Source organism: Sus scrofa, chromosome 12 (genome assembly GCF_000003025.6).
Source record: "Sus scrofa isolate TJ Tabasco breed Duroc chromosome 12, Sscrofa11.1, whole genome shotgun sequence".
NCBI classification, from domain to species: Eukaryota; Metazoa; Chordata; class Mammalia; order Artiodactyla; family Suidae; genus Sus; species Sus scrofa.
This window is the reverse complement of record NC_010454.4, coordinates 21,287,870-21,303,485: the sequence shown is the minus strand read 5'-3', so window position 1 is coordinate 21,303,485 and position 15,616 is coordinate 21,287,870.

Genomic DNA, 15,616 nt, shown 5'->3' with positions numbered 1-15,616 from the left:
AAAAATAAAAATCATTTGAAAAAATAAAAAAAGAATCAAGTGGGAGCTCCCGTGGTGGCGCAGTGGTTAACGAATCTGACTAGGAAACATGAGGTTGCGGGTTCGATCCTTGCCCTTGCTCAGTGGGTTAAGGATCCGGCATTGCCGTGAGCTGTGGTGTAGGTTGCAGACATGGCTGGGATCCTGTGTTGCTGTGGCTCTGGCGTAGGCCGGTGGCTACAGCTCCGATTCGACCCCTAGCCTGGGAAACTCCATATGCCGTGGGAGCGGCCCCAAAGAAATAGCAAAAAAACTAAAAAAAAAAAAAAGAATCAAGTGAAACACACGCTCATCAGGTACCTCTAAACTTCAGTTCTTTTTTTTTTTTTTTTCTCTAAACCAGAATACTATCAAGGAAATTACGGCTGGACGGGGAACTGGGAATTGAGCCAACCACACCATGGGAATTCTGCCATTGAGCCATCCAGTCTCTATAAAACATCATCCTGAGGTTTATGACATGAAACTGAATCATGAATCAAATTCAGACGTGTCTGGGATTCCCTGAAGACACTGCCTAGTTCATAACAGGGGAAGGAGACAGGGTGAGGTAAGAGTATCTGTTAATTACTACGACAAGTTCATCTAAATCTCAAGCTTGGACTGTTGACATTTGGGGCCAGATGATTCTTTGTTGGCAGGGTGGAGGGGCCGTGCAGTGAGCATGGGAGAAGCAACATCCTGGCCTCTAGGTGCCAGTAGCCTCCCTTCCTTGTTGTGTCATATGAAGCTAAGGTGGCGGTGGGGGAAGGGGTAGATAAATTGTCAATATGCAAGAATGGAATCTATAGTGGAATTGTCAAATGCACGGAATTAGAGAATTATAAAGCATGACATCCAAACTCATCGGATGCAACAAAAGCAAAGTCTTGAGGACAATTTATATGTTGAAATCTTTGGATCAGAGAAGAGGAAGACCTCAGAATTAATGCATTGAATACCTCAGCTTAAGAAATTACGGGAAAACAGCAGTATTGCCCACAAACCACAGAAAAGAAAACAAACACTCAAAGAGTGGAGATTAATAAAACAGAAACTAAAGGAAAAACAGTGAAGCGCAACAAAGCCAAAAGTTCAGTCTTTTAAATAAGTGAGCAAGATGGAAAACTCTGGGAATATTGAACCACTAAAAAGAAACAAGACAAAATTAAATCATATTATAAAAGAAAATTTAGGTATAAAATATAGATTATAGACATTTAACATAGTAAAAATTATAGTAATGATTCGTTGCTGTATAACAAGGTATTTATCATTTAAAGTACAGCTATTTACTGTATCTCATGTTTCACAGTCTGATGAAGGTCACTTCTTTTGTCCCATCTGGTCCAGACTTAGAGAAGACGGTCACAGTACATACAAGGGGTAAAGGATTGGTCTCAAGAACATAAAAATAACTCCCACAGGAGTTCCTGTTGTGGCTCAGTGGGTTAAGAACCAACATAGTGTCTGTGAGGATAATGTTCACTCCCTGGCCTGAATCAGTGGGTTAAGGACCCCACGTTGTAGCAAGCTGGGGTGTAGGCCTCAGCTGTGGCTCCCATTCAACCCCCCAGCCAGATGCCGCAGGTGCAGCCCTAAAAGGAAATAAAAAAATAACTCCTATAAATAAGTGAGCATAAGTAACTGAATGGAAACTTGGGTGAAAAATGTGGATAGAAATTTTATCTTAGAAGAAAGAGCCAATAAACATGTGAAAAAAAATACCCGAAATCCTAAGTAATCCAGAAAAGGCAAATCAACACCTCAACTAGGGTCTAGTTGGTACCACTGATTTGGAAATCAGTTTTAAGTCTGGAAGACAATTGAGAAGTCTGACAATTAGGGACCATGTGATCCGTGGACTCTCTTGCCTGTTGGAGTGGGGTGGAGGGGGGTATAAATCTTTAGAAACCAAATTGGGGAGAAAAGAAAGAGAGAAGGAAAGAAAGAAAGAAAGAAGAAAGAAAGAAAGAAAGAAAGAAAGAAAGAAAGAAAGAAAGAAAGAAAGAAAGAAAGAAAGAAAGAAAGAAAGGAAGGAAGAAAGGAAGGAAGAAAAAAAGAAAGGAAGGAAGGAAGGAAGAAAGGAAAGAAAAGAAAGAAAGAAAGGAAAGAAAAGAAAGAAAGAGAGAAAAGCAAATGGGTATTTTCTCCTAAATGACAGACGTGTCACTCAAACTTGCCAATACACTCACTCCCCCAGTTTTACTGACAACCAAACATGCTGTTGATTATCTTTTTAACTCGTGAGTCCTCTTAGTGGAGAAGAGGCACCTTCTCTTCGATGCCTGTCTTCCTTATTTCAGGTAGATCAGTGTGCCCCCTGCTTGCTGGTCTTCTCCTTCATCTACTCCTGACAAAAAATCATGATCTTAGCCTTGTAAAAGGGATCATTCCCTTTTTTTAAGAATCTTTTCTTTTTTTCTTTTTTCTTTCTAAAGCCACACCCATGGCATGTGGAGGTTCCCAGGCTAGGGGTCTAATCAGAGCTATAGCTGCTGGCCTACACCAGAGCCACAACAATGCAGGATCCGAGCCACATCTACAATCTACACCACAGCTCACGGCAATGCCGGATCCTTAACCCACTGAGCAAGGCCAGGGATCGAACCCACAACCTCATGCTTCCTAGTCAGATTTGTTTCTGCTGTGCCACAACGGGAACTCTTCTAAGAATCTTCAAAAGCAAATTCTTAGGCTTATTCTCTGCAACTGATCGATATCTCTGAAATGATCAGTGTCAACCATGTTGTATCAGTTTGCTTGTTGCCCTTGTGTCCTGCTCCTCACTATTACGATCGCTAAGAATTACCTTCCGAATAGTGGACCACACATCGAGGTTTCGTTTTTCACAGCTGTTCCCTTCCAAGGTCCTTGCATGTGTATTGCATCTTTTATGATCTCTTCCAGTCTCACAGGAACCCTACCAGCAGGACCCAGCAAGGATGATCAGTTTCACTTTACAAAATGGTAAAAGTCACTTGCCTCATGTCAAAGAGTTGTCATTGGGAGTTCCCGTCATGGCGCAGTGGTTAACGAATCCGACTAGGAACCATGAGGTTGCGGGTTCAATCCCTGGCCTTGCTCAGTGGGTTAAGGATCCGGCGTTGCCGTGAGCAGTGGTGTAGGTCGCAGACGCGGCTCGGATCCCGCATTGCTGTGGCTCTGGCGTAGGCCAGCGGCTACAGCTCCGATTGTCTCCCTAGCCTGGGAACCTCCATATGCCACGGGAGTGGCCCTAGAAAAGGCAAAAAGACAAAAAAAAAAAAAAAAAAAAAAAAAGTTGTCATTGGTAGGATTAAATCCAGTATCCAGATGCTCTGACTCTTAATCCAGGACATTTTTATTCAGATTTTACTGCAAGTAGAAATAACTCTGGGGACCTAGTTTGGGGAAGGTGTAAAATTTCAAACAAACCAACCCACGACCTCAAGGCTGATTGTTCAGGCCCTGGTAACTGTGATTTCTCCATATTTCCACATAGCAACATATTCTCTAATTGCTTCATTATTCTTATATTTTTTTTCCTACCTTTTATGGTAACTTTGAATAATCTTTCTAGCTGCAATAGGGTCTTTCTGTTTAATCACCTAATAATCTCTACGCATCTTAAAAAAAAAAAAAAAAAAACTCTGATATGAGCCCTGAGTCCTTTAAATATTGCCCTTAAGAAAGCATTTTGCATGTTTTCAAAGCATTTCCAATATCTCCCCACATCCTGTGATCAGAGGCCTTGTTAATAGCTTTGTTTGGATTGGGAGGGCCATCTGAGGGCGTCTGTGATAATAGGACAACTTACCTGAACCAGGTTTTATGTGTTCCTGTCTCTGATCAATCACAGATTTTTATCAGAATTGTCCTCTCATTCCCTTATGGGAGTTCACCACCTGCCCACTAGCTTCAGGCAACAATGGGGGGGGGGGGGCCTTCTGGTTAGAAGGCCGATCATTGGGCTTTGGGTTCCTTTTGGTATGAAACTAAGCTCCCAATCATCACTCCTAAGGAAGAACTAAATTAAGTGGAATTAAAATGCTCAACTGATCAATCTGACGCCATTGCACACCCGGGGTGTTTCTTAATGGATATCATGGTTCAAACACAGGCCTTTGGCCTTTGATCCTCGGACCCCTTTGAGCCTCTGGCATTTGTGCCCTTAGGTCACTCCTCTCCCTTTTCCTGGACCCTTTAACACCTTGGATCCCCAGTCTCTTGTCTGAGCCGCTCAAGGCTTCTGTGCACCTTGACGTCTGCCCATCAAACCCACAACGTAGGTCATGCTCATCTTTTTTCCTCCAGCCATCCCATTTCCTAGAACTTATGGGACGATCTAAAGAGCCTGTTTTTAAAACATGTCTATTTACAAATGTTCATGGAAACAGGGCCCTGGCAGGTTCTGCCCAATCTCAAAGCCGACACAACAGATGCCTCAAGCTCTCTTGACACCAAGAAAACCTCTCAGTTCGAGGCCTTTCTAGGAGGGGTGGAGCTCTGTGTTCTCTCTCCCCAGGCCTCTTCTCCTTTGAGGACTCTTGATTTATAACGTCATTGGGGACCATTAGCAGACGCGCCCTCCATGCCCAAATCGTAAATCCAAAAAGTCTAAGTCACACAGAGAGTGTAACCTTGACACGGAGAGCAAGTGGCCTCACGTCTCCTTTATTTCACATGTGTTCACCGTGGTTGTAACTGTCCGACCAGAACGCCTTCCGAAACCCCCTTCAAACAAAAGCAGTCCTTATCCGAGATAAGGGAATAATAAAAAGCCAAGCTCTTCAGCCTCGTTCAGGTTCTGACTTGGAACAAAGATTAAGATTGCAAAAGATCTTCTACCTCTTAAGGTTAATATCTAGCAAAGTTAAGCCAGTTCTCCCTAAGCACCCCCCCCTTTAATCATCTAGTAGTAGTGATTATAGCAAAGCATAAACATAACTAATATGTAAAACAACCAAGGCCCCCGCCCCCCAAAAAGTAATTTTTCCCATACAAATAGGTGATTATGGGATAAGACTTCTTTTCCGATTCATTGATAAAATTATGATTTTGACTTGAGGCCTTCTCAATATGACTTACATATGTAAAGGATAATACTTGAGCAGAAGGGCGTAGAAAGAAAGTTGAAAGGAGTGATTCATAACGCCCAATGTGGATAAATGGTGTGGAGAAAATTTAGTTTCTCTAAATGGATCTTTAGACAAAACACTATCCTTAGACAAATTTGCTGTCCTTAGACAAGTTACTTCTTAAACACTAAGATACTTTTCAAGTGAGAACACTGAACCCTTGTCGGTGATATTTGAAAATCTGAAAAACTATGGGGACTCTAAGACATAGAAAGACCGGATGGGTATCAGCATCAGAGATCATTTTCATACCATCTGAACTGGCTGAGATGAGAAACAGACTCTCTCAGGAAGTAGTGGGTGTCCCAGTGTTTGCAATAAATACCAGGATATTTGAATTACATGAGCTGTTTTTTGCTCACTGACCCTAAATAATTAACAATGTCCATGAAGGCTTGTGTTGTTGTTGTTGTGTCGTGTCTTTTTCTAGGGTGGGCATATGGAGGTGCCCAGGCTAGGGGTCAAATCGGAGCTGTAGCCACCGGCCTACACCACAGCCACAGCAACTGGGGATCTAAGCTGTGTCTGCAACTCACACCACAGCTCACGGCAACACTGGATCCTTAACGCACTGCGTGAGGCCACGGATCGAACCTGCAACCTCATGGTTCCTAGTCGGATTCCTTAACCATTGAGCCACAACAGGAACTCCCCCATGAAGGTGTTAAACAATCTCTCTCTCAGCTATTGCTCAATTACCAATTATATAATGTGGAATGTATGATTATTGCCATTGTTGTTTGTAATAGCATTTACAGCATTTTCTGTGTTTCAAATCATTGAGTCTTCATTCTGTTTAGAGCCTGAATTGCTGCTTTCTCCTCTTCCTCTTGCTCTAAACCAGTAAAAAAAAATTTTTTTTTTTTTTTTTTTTTTGCTTTTTATGTCCGTTCCTGCAGCATATGGAGGTTCCCAGGCTAGGGGTCGAATCGGAGCTACAGCTGCTGGCCTACACCACAGCTCACAGCAATGCAGGATCTGAGCCACATCTACAATCTACACCACAGCTCACGGTAATCCCAGATGCTTAACCCACTGAGCGAGGCCAGGGATCCCACCTGCAACCTCATGGTTCCTAGTTAGATTCATTTCCCCTGGGCCATGATGGGAACTCCTAAACCAGTAAATATTAACTTGCTGTGTACCGTCAGCTGGACCTCCTTGCACTGAGTGACACACTCTTCCTTCTCTCTCTTTCCTGATAGTTCAGTTCAACAGTGTCAACTCCTTTCCTGACGGTTTAACATGCATGTAAAAAAGACTACATACATTTATTCCTCTGGTGAAATAAGATATTATCGGGGAATAAGCAGGATTCGATTTAAGAAAGCACACATTAGTCTTCATTGGCCTTGTCAGAAAGTTGGGCTTTATGGCACCCAGCAAGAGTTTGGGTCTGAAATTGGATGGGCTTAAGGGTCTCCATCGTATCCTCCACCCCTGCTGCTTATCTGAAAAATTGGTTAATTTTTCCACCTCTGAAAAGTGCTTATAATTTGTTTCCTACTCACCGTGGTCATTTGAATGGTCTTATTTGATCCATTGGGAAATGCCTTTGTTGCAAAGAAGACCATTCAAATGACCACAGTGTGCAGAAAACAAATTATAAGCACGACGAAGATGCGTGAAAGAGAGACAATTTAGAGGTGGAAAAATCAACCAATTTTTAAGATAATAAACTTTACTCATCTTGCATGTCCTGCAGTACCTAGATGGTGTGTGCAAGGTGTTTTTCATGAGCCCTTTGATTTAGAGGATATTTTGTATTTTCCAGAAAATTCTTCCACTCTATTCCTGCACGCAAAGACAAGAGGCCAAATGTGAAGATTTGGGGTTCAGACTATGACCTCCACTCTGAGCTGCCTTAGAGTATGAGTAAGGAGCCCATCTAAAGAGCAGCTGTCTGATTTTGTCTGTAACCGTTTTAGACGATATAGCATCAAATATTTCTCCAGCTCCAGCCAAGTTCAGGGCATTGCCCAGAAGTTTCTGAGAAAGGGGATTATATGAGGAAATTGACTTCCTGATGTCCCGGGACTATTATTACAAGATGAACCCGTTTATATGGACAAACTGAGATCAACAAAACTAACACTAAATGCCTTGCATCACACAGATGGGAACATTCTACGTGTTGTGTGGACCCATAGCATTTTTTTTACCTGTATCTTTTGTGTCATTTCCATTGCCTTCCATTCTATTTTCCTATTCATAGCCACCGAAATAACTCCCTATGGATCTTTAGTTTCAAAATTGATCTTTGTAAGGGTGCCTCAATCATCACACAGATTCTTTTGCCCCTAATCATCTTTACCAAAGTCCATTATGCCGCCTCACATTTGGGATTATGAAGATAAGATAAATAATAAAAAAAAAAAAAACTGGCTCTTCAAGAATGGAATTTCTCAGGACAAGTCTGACGTGTTCCCTTAGTTGTTAAATGGATATCAAAAGAATCAGAAAAAAATGACAGGCAAAATTTCATTCTGAAAGACACCGGTAGAAAGAATGGCTTAAATTGTCTTAATTCTTTTAAAAAATGTTTTCCTGAGTGTAATTATTATCTTAATGTCTTTTAAAATACTTTCCAGTATATAAAGATTCAAGAGAGAGTTACAAGGAGTTGTGTATGAGGACTTGATAAAAAGAGAAGCCAAGTAGGCCATATGTTAGTTTGAACTATAGGAAATTTTTATTTTTGTGAATCAAAAATAATTGCATATCTGAGGAGTGACAGAAATAGCTCCTACAGGAGGACAGATGCCACCACATTCAAATCCCAGCAAATTTCTTGGTGGGGACTAACTTTTAGTAATTTAATTAAACAGAAAAGTTCATGGGATGGGCATTAAACAGGAACAGTACACAGCCATGAGAAAAAAAATGAAGGGAGCTCTAGATGCTTACACAGGAAAAAAAAATAGAAAACATATGGAAAAATATATTTTTTTATAAAATGATCATAAGCCGAGTAAGGATGGCATCAAATAGGACAAAAGTCTATTACTTTGTGTGGATAATCTTGTGTTTTTACTGAGATATAGAAATCAATGCTCCTTTTTAATTTCTATTCTATCCTTCAAATAGGGAAAGTAACCTGCCATCTATAAAGGGAAAGAGAAGAAACCCAAGGTTGGGGCATAATAAATAGAAACCAATGGTTTGCCCCAAGGGAACAGGATTTGTGGAAAGTTTTGGTGAACCAAGGCTTTCCATTTTTTGTTCATACATGGATTTCTACCTCAAACATGAGTATTTTTATAATAAAAGGCAAAGGAAGATTGTAATTTTCCTTCTGAACTAAATGGGGAAACCTGCAACAGTGACCAAGAGAGTTTAACTCTTCTTGATTCACATAAGTAAATCAAACTTTATTTCAAAATAACCGCAAGACATTTAATATGAAGTAAACGCCTCAGTGTGATCCTGCATGATGCATTTGCATTCCACTCTTCACCCAACTCAAGATTTATGAGCTGTCACTATGTCAGCATCTGGCAACGAAAATCCCAGGCTTTTAAAAGATGTCTGTTCTGCTTAGTTCATGCTGAGACCTGGAACGAGATAAGATCTGAGATCTCCCTGTGGACCGTAGCACAAAGAATGTGAAAGTTATGCTAGAGAGACTCTTATTTGGTGTCGGTTTTTTCAGACAATGGAGAACAGTCAAATTGAAAAAGTAACTAAACATTTACAAGGACGAATAGACTTTACAAATGCCTAGATTCTCAAAATAAACTCATCACTGTATGCTGTTCACATTATGCCCCAGAGCACTCAGAGACTGGAAGGAAACCACATATTGATTTTTTTTTTAATCAGGACAAGGAAGGATTTATTACCTGCAGCAAGTAAAGAGAACACCGGGGGATCTTTCCCAAAGCTCTGTCTCCCAATATTAATTTTGAGAAATCTTAGAGCACAAGAGATGCTGAATGTGGTGAGACAAGCAAGTGTCATTCCATTTTCAAGTTTCTGTGACTCATAGAATGGGTTGTTGAAAAGACCATTGCAGGAGTTCACATCATGGCACAGAGGAAACAAATCCAACTAGGAACAAAGAGGTTGCAGGTTCAATCCCTGGCCTCGCTGAGTGATTTAAGGATCCGGCGTTGCCGTGAGCTATGGTGTGGGTTGCAGACGGGCTCAGATCGGGTGTTGCTGTGGCTGTGGTGCAGGCCAGCAGCAGTAGCTTGGATTAGACCCCTAGCCTGGGAACTTCCATGTGCTGTGAGTGCAGCCGAAGGAAAAAAAAAAAGACCATTGCAAATCCCTATAAAAAAGAACATGGGACCACTTCGACCAAGTCCTGTCAAATCATTTAGTTTTTTACTTTTGCCAGGTTAGTTGATCCACAAAATACTGTGGAAAATGAATCTGGATTTCAGCAGAATAATTAAAAAGGACTCTCATGATATCTTATGATGAGGGTGCAGAAATACAGACTGAGTTCAATGAAAATTGCCAAGACATGTCTCATTTCCAATGATAGCATCTCACTTCGCCCAATAATAGAAAATTCTTGACCCTAAAAAGCTGAACAAGAGATATACAAGTTAGACAGACAGCTTGGGGCAAGTCCAGCAGGTAGCCTTTTCTGCAGATACTCAAATCATCTGGAGTTTGCTAAGGAGGAAGCACTGTGGCTAACTCAGACTCAAATTAAAGAGTCGCGTATCTGAAGTTGAGGTTAAATCTGAACCTAAAGAGCTCCCTCTTCCATACAATAACAATAAGGATATCAGTATGGCTAGAGTAGGAATATGAACTCAGCAACAGGCATGCAAAGATAGGAACCAACAGTATCAACACACCGACCAGGAAACCATTTGAGGAGTGATGGAAATGACCCCTCCAGGAAACACATGTCACTTCACTAAATAGGTACTTATTTAAATCCCAGCAAATGTCCTGATGAGGCTGAGATATCTAACTTAAAGACTAATACTTAATTATATCATCAGGCAGACATAGCCTGGGGGGAATATGGGCTATCCTCAAAAGAGGAAGCTGACTATTACACATCTTAGACTGATTTTTAAAAAAGCTAGATCTCGAGTTAGGTGCTGATGATGTCCCTTTTAAAGGAATATTGAATCATTGGAAAGTGCTTTGAGGAGAGCAACGATTCTGGATGTGAAACCAGAATTCAAATCACATAATGAAGACCAGAGGTGGCCAATGACAATTACCCAAGAGAAAAGAAGACCTTTGAAGGAAGGGAATGCCCTAGTGTGTCTCCAGATAGGGAGATTTCTATCTGCAGAAGATGGATTCAATGTATCTTGTGCGGTTTTATGCCATCAAGAAACAAGATCAATCATGGAAGCCATGGATGCTAATTTAGGCAAAAATAAGTGAAAACTCCTTCTTGGGGCTGTCCAGAGAAGCAGAGGGTTTCCTCAGGAGGTGGAGTGTCCTACCGTCTGGAGAAGGTCAAGCATAGACTGAAATAAAAATAATATGGATATCACATAAGGATTGCATAAATAAGTGGGTAATTTGGCCAACCGATTTACAAGATTCCTTACGCTGTTAAAATCTCATGAAGGCAGTGATCATCCAGGCTTCACTGTCCTGAATTTTGACGAAGGCGAGGCATGACAGAAAATCTGCTGCTCAGAATGGCTCTGCCATTCAGAAGTTCTCCCCTCTCCTCCTTCAAAATCTTTGGTTGCTTAGACGTTCACACCATCACATTTTACTACCCTTGCCCTTCCTTTTGGCTGTTTTCTGTCAGTTTCCGGAGACTTCCACTTATTTATTTGTAGATCCCTATCTTTCTCGCCTCCTCCATAGCTTAATGTTTATGTTTAGTGAACTCAACTTTCATAAGAATAATTTATCGAACATCTCGACGTCTCAGTTCCTGACTTCTTCACTAGTGATGAGCTTTATCTTCATTCCATATCAGTCACTCGCTACCAGGAAAATTTCCTGAACCGCATCATTCCAAAGACAGAGGCCGCTTGATGAGATCTGAATAAGGAATCAACCTTTTTTTTTTAAGTATAATTGATGGACATCATGTTAATTTCAGGTGTACAATCTAATGATTCAACATTTTTATATACTGTGCAATGACCAACATCATAAGCCTAGTTATCATCCATCACCACACTGGGTTGCAAACATTTTTTTCTTATTATGAGAACTTTATAGATCTAGTCTCTTAGCAACCTTCAAATATACAATGGAATATTGTTAACTATAGTTACTATACTGTAAATTGCATTCCATGGCTTTACTTTATAACGGGAAGTTTGTACCTTTTCACTCCCTTCACCCATCTCACCCAGTCTATTTCTTTTTTATAACATTTAATCAACTTCCTGCCAAGCCATCTTTCAAAGTCATAAGAAATACCATACATAGTTATCAGGAAAGGTCTTTCTTTCTCAATGATATTAATTTTTATAAAACAGGTATATTAAAAACACCAAGGAAGAACACATTCTCAGATCTGGGGAAACTTCTCTCTACATAAAAGCCCAGCCTCTACTCCTGACACCATGAGGTGCTGCTCCCTTTTTTACCAGCCTGCCTACTGCAGGACCACCTGTTCCAAGACCACTTGCTGTCAGCCGACTTGCAGTGGTCCACTCGCTGCCCGACTTACTGCAGACCCAGCATCTGCTGCTCCCTCTTGGGGTAATCCCTCTCCAAAAAAAAAAGGTGCCATTCTGTTGCAGCAGGGGAGCTAACTGACAATTCGCCCCCCATCTGAAAAAGCAGCTGTGTGCCTTTTCAGTTCTGCTCGCCTCATACCATCCTTCTTGTAATTATGCAGCAACTACATGCCCTATGTCCAAGCCAGCAGCCCTGCTAATCCTGCTCCAAGCATTGCTTATCAGTTTCGCTTCTGTAACCTGGCTTGCTCAGTTTCTTAGGCAGGAACACTGTCTGCTTGGGGAAGGGGGAGTCTGGGCTGCTTACATGGGAAAAACAACCTGTATGGTATAAAAGCTGCTGAGAACAAAGACCTGGTGGTGCTCAGATTCTGGAGGTGACTCCTCTGAGCCTGCACCGGTGCTGAATAAACCTCGCTTTTCCGCATCTCCGAGTGCTGTCTGTCTCCTGCTACTGCCACGGTTTCTGCAGTTTCTGCAACACTGTGAGGTGTGGAATCTACATAGAAATGCCACCTTTAGGCATGCTGGTTAACAGTCCCAGCTAAGCCCAGCTTTCAAGTCAAGCCCAGACACCATGCCTGAAAGTGAAGAAGGCTCTAGATGATTCTAGCCCCTAGCCACTTAAACATTTCCATCTGAAGTCCTAGACAGCAGAGATTATAGGCAAGCCATCATGGCTAGGTGAATTCCTAATCCACAGATTCCGTGAATATACGGGAAACTGAAGAAAGGAGAGTCTTGGTCATGCATGGGCAGAAAGTTTAGAAACAGTGTCACCTACAGTTCTGCGGAAAGTAGAAAAGCTGCCTGATCAACTGGGTGATCTAACTAAGACCATTTCCAAATAAAAGGTTGAAGGGGTTCTTTGATTTCCTCTTTTTCTTTTTTTAATAGTGAAATGTAAAAAGGAGAGAGAGAAATGGATCAAAGGCTGATAAAAAGAATCCTGAACTGGACTGTTTTGAAAATTCACCGCTTCTCCAGATGGCAAATGATGCTAAAATTAAGAAATGACATCTAGGAGTTCCCGTCGTGGCTCAGTGGTTAACGAATCCTACTAGGAACCATGAGGTTGCGGGTTCGATCCCTGCCCTTCCTCAGTGGGTTAAGGACCCGACGTTGCCGTGAGCTGTGGTGTAGGTTGCAGACGCGGCTCGGATCCCACATTGCTGTGGCTCTGGCGTAGGCCGGTGGCTACAGCTCCGATTCGACCCCTAGCCTGGGAACCTCCATATGCCGCGGGAGTGGCCCAAGAAATGGCAAAAAGACAAAAAAAAAAAAAGAAAAAAGAAAGAAAGAAAGAAATGACATCTAAGAAAATATCAAATCCGAAGTATTGCCAAAAAAGCGTAGTATAAAAGATGAAGGGCCCGGGTGTGACGGTAAGATCTTTTGTTAAGACCTGAGAAAGTCTAAGGTTGGGACATAAGGAATTTTGATTTCAGAAATGGAAAAAATTGGGAACAACTGGCTACAAAAGCCCCTCTAAAGATAATACAGAAGGGATTCACAGATCTCCCAGAAAAAACAGTGGAGCTTCCAGATAAAACAATGCCTTTCCATTAAGGGCATTAACTGCTGCTAACCCAACAGGGGCCCAAGGGTGAAAAGGGTTTATCTCAAAGTGATTTGGAGGCGTGACCTTCGTCTAAAGGAGTAAACACCAACAAGTTTTGCAGGAGAGCCACACATTTCTTAAAAGATCCCAAATGCAAAAACATTGCCAACTCAAACAAAAGGGTACAGAGACTATGGAATGAGAAGGCTTTGAACCTCCAGAATTCTGCTGGCAGGAAAAAAACAACAACAAAAAACAAGGCTGATACTGCTGCTCAGCCATAAATCCATGCTACTTTTCATGAAAAAGGAAGGATCATTCAGAGATCAGAGCCAAGAGCCCAAAGGCAGAGCCAAGAGCCATGGAAAATTGCATTGAAACCTAATCAAGGAACTCCCAACGTTTGCCCAACTATATTTCAGAATGGGACCAGTGACTTCTGTGTGCAAAGCCTGTGAGGATTCCTGTTGTGGCTCAGCAGAAACGAATCTGACTCATATCCACGAGGATGCTCAGTGGGTCGGGGATCTGGAGTTGCAGGGAGCTGGGGTGGTTTCTACCTTCGTGAGTCTGTTTCTGTTTCGTAAATAAGTGCATTTGTATCATACTTTAGATTCCACCTGAAAATGGCATCATGATATTTGGCTTTCTCTTTCTGACTTCCTTCACTTAGTACGATAATCTCTAGGTCCATCCATGTTGCTACAAGTGGCATGATTTCACGCTTTTTTAAGGTTTTCCATTATATATACACACATCACATCTTCTTTCTCCACTCGTCAGAACATATACATCTTAAGTTCACTGTCACGTGGAAGCAGTTCGTAGTGCCCTAAAACAATCACAATAGTATCAGAGATCACTGATTATAGATCACACCCACAACTACAATAATGAAAAAGTTTGAAATAGTGCAAGAATTACAAAATGTGACATAAAGACACAAAATGAGCAAATGCTTTTGAAAAAAAAAAAATTGGCACCGATAGGAGTTCCCGTTGTAGCGCAGCAGAAACAAATCTGATTAATGTCCCTGAGGATGTGGGTTCAGTCCCTGGCCTCGCTTAGTGGGTCAGGGATCCGGCGTTGCTGTGAACTGCGGTGTAGGTCACAGACACAGCTTGGATCCTGTGTTGTTGCAGCTGTGGTACAGGCCGGCAGCTGTGGCTCCGATTCGACTCCTAGTCTGGGAACGTCCATATGCCGCAGGTGCGGCCCTAAAAAGCAAAAAAAATAAAATAAAATAAAAATTGGCCCTGATAGACTTGCTTGACACAGGGCTGCCACAAACTTCCAGTTTATAAAAATTGCTATCTCTTTGAAGCACATTAAAGTGAACTGTAATAAAACAAGGCATGTCTGTATTTTTCTCAAAACATTCCTGTATTTTTAAAATTAGTGCCATATCCAGGACATAAATATAAATAAAGATTTAGTTATAAGCATGTTCAGGCTCAGCTGAACAATGTTTATAATAGGAGGTTCAGATGTTTGGGGAACAAGTTCCAGCAAACCTAAGGAGCTAATAAATGCTTGGTTATTTAAGCTGTTGCCAAGCATAGGAGGAAATACAAGGCTTCCGAACACACCTTCTACACTCGACATGTTTAAAACATGCGGTGTTGGCAAGTGGCCAGTGAAAAACACCTGCCAGTATGAAGGAGACATCCATAACTTGAACGAGAAAAAGAATAGGATAGACTTAGACGGCTTAAACAAACCCCAGAATGGGAGTTCCCTTCATGGCTCAGTGGTTAACAAACCTGACTAGGATCCAGGAGGTTGCTGGTTCGATCCCTGGCCTCGTTCAGTGGGTTAAGGATCCTGTGTTGCCCCGAGCTGTGGTGTAGGTCACAGATGCACCTCAGAAGTAGCTCCCATTCAACCCCTGGCCTGGAAACTTCCATATGCCACGGGTGTGGCCCTAAAAAGCAAAAAAAAAAAAGAAAGGAAAATAAAAGAAAAAAATTGCAGGATGATGGAATTCCTTTCGTGACTCAGCAGTAATGAACTCAACCAGGATCCGTGAGGATGTGGGTTTGCTCCCTGGCCTCTCTCCATGGGGTAAGGATCTGGCATTGCGGTGAGCTGTGGTGTAGACTGCAGACTCAGCTTGTGTTGCTGTGGCTGTGGTGTAGGCCGGTAGCTGCAGCTCTGATTCGACCCCTAGCCTGAGAACTTTCATATGCCAAGGGTGCGGCCTGAAAAAGGGAAAAAAAAGCAAAAAACATTACAGAATGAAATGTGAAGTTCCAGTGTGTTAACAATTCTAGTATTGATAAGCAAAG